Genomic DNA, 1,888 nt, shown 5'->3' with positions numbered 1-1,888 from the left:
ATTGTTGTTGCCTAACTAACCTAAATGTTGGTGACTCCACATCTGAACAGGGATGAAACCATTTCACAATATGTGCTGTAACCGTTCTGTGGCGCTCTTTATTCAGTTGCACCAACACATTTCCCTTGGAGAACTGCTTGGTGAACCGAGGAGCACATCGAGGAGCCTCCATAACATTATTAACCATTTCATGTCATTTGTCTATGAAAAAAATATGAGCTAACGTTAGCATGGTGTTTGTATTTGAGTTGACCTTCTGCTTTAAGTTGAGTATAACTTGTTAGCTGCTTTAATGTTGGTATGAGACGTAGTTTATAGTTTTATTTACCTGATGGAGCCGGAGAAGGAGGCAGGGAAAACAGTCCGGCGGAGCGCTTCAAAGACAGGCCGCTCTGTTACTTCTACACCCTCCTTTGCACGATATAAAATTATTGCAAATGCTGCACTGAGCTAACTCGTCATTTTATTAAAGTTAAGTCACGCTTTCGACCGCGGCTGCTCACTCTCCATGTATGGGAACACTTCCCGTGGATTCTTCTTCGTTGGTGATCGGCGGGCGGCTTCTAATTCCGGGTGGCGGACTTGGCATCAAAAATAGGAATCGAAGATATATATTTTGAACGATTCCGGGAAAACCGGACAGTTAGTCCCGGTTCCATACGATTCTCGATGCCCAACCCTATATGTGCTGCTGATCTATCTCATGCTGCTGATCTATCTCATGCTGCTGATCTATCTCATGCTGCTGTGTTCATTCCTACTCATCTGCTCACACAGACTCATGTTCGTGCTGCTGTTGTTCTGCGTATTGTTTTTGTACTACTAGTGCTTAGTGTATTCTTAGTGTAGTGTATTTCTTAGTTCATATCTTAGATCTTGTTACTGTTTTTCTTTACAATTTATACCTTTGTTGGCTGTAACTGGGACTCTGTCCACAATAACCTCGTGATGTGAATGAAAGAAACTTGAGCTCACACAGCGAAGTGCTCGCAGGTTGCAAAATCTGAAAATCAAGTCTTTTCTCAACGTCCTGGTCTGAAACAGTCAGACCTGACAGTTCTTTCATTATTATTGCTCTTAATAAATGGCACTCTCATTATAACCAACATAAAAAATACTTCAGAGTTTTAAAGATCACGAGGAAAAATTAAATCATTCCCATTTTCTATCTTCAAATACAACGAGTCTTTAAAAGTTTTTTTTGAAAAGTATTTCAAAATACAGTGTTAACTTTGCTAAATCAAAGTTTCCTCTTTTCCTTCATTTCATAATTTAATAATAAAGCCTCTGCAGTGCTACAATTTTAAAACAAATATTAACAAATGGCAAAGTAGTAGAGTTACCTGGTGGTTACGCTAAATATCTTAGTTTACGTTAACAAGCTAATCAAATCATACACAGCGACATTAGTATTAAATTAAAGTTGCACAAAAAACTGACACCCGACTGTTTTACAGACAGTACTGAATGTTGTGGCCGTCATGCGGCAGTGGTTAAAGTTATCGTGGACTTTAAAGATTAATAAGGCTCGCTGTTGATTAGCTACGTTAGCTGTGAGCTAACAGGACATGTAGCGGGCCTTGGCCGGTGGTAGTCTGCGCGTTCAAACACATTAAACACATTAAACAAACATTAAACAAACATTACACAAACATTGCTGAACACAGTTGGACTTTACGATGACAGAAGCTATACAAACAAAACCACTTTCTGTCAGTGACGGTGACTAAAGAAAAGAGAAAGACGGAGCAACGCTCCCGTTACTCACCAACAAAACAGCTTCAACACGTCCAGTGAGAATGGCCACGTTCACCAGCCATGCTTTAACTAATGAGTAACCACAGACAACCAGCCATGCTTTAACTAATGAGTAACCACGTTCACCAGC

General features: G+C 40.1%; 1 protein-coding gene across 1 annotated transcript in view; it reads right to left on the bottom strand.

Moving 5' to 3' along the window:
- Nucleotides 1–1,836, bottom strand: part of LOC119429207 (CUE domain-containing protein 1) — a gene marked incomplete at its 3' end in the record, with an annotated part of 6,203 nt that extends 4,367 nt beyond the window's left edge. Inside the window, 1 exon segment of the mRNA XM_037696883.1 lies at nt 1,769–1,836.
- Nucleotides 1,837–1,888: the final 52 nt, after the last annotated feature.

Source organism: Nematolebias whitei, unplaced genomic scaffold (assembly GCF_014905685.2).
Source record: "Nematolebias whitei isolate Nwh7 unplaced genomic scaffold, NemWhi1 Nwh_scaf_94, whole genome shotgun sequence".
In the NCBI taxonomy this organism is placed as follows: domain Eukaryota; kingdom Metazoa; phylum Chordata; class Actinopteri; order Cyprinodontiformes; family Rivulidae; genus Nematolebias; species Nematolebias whitei.
Note: the sequence above shows the minus strand (reverse complement) of the source record. Positions and strands in the feature narration are given on the sequence as shown.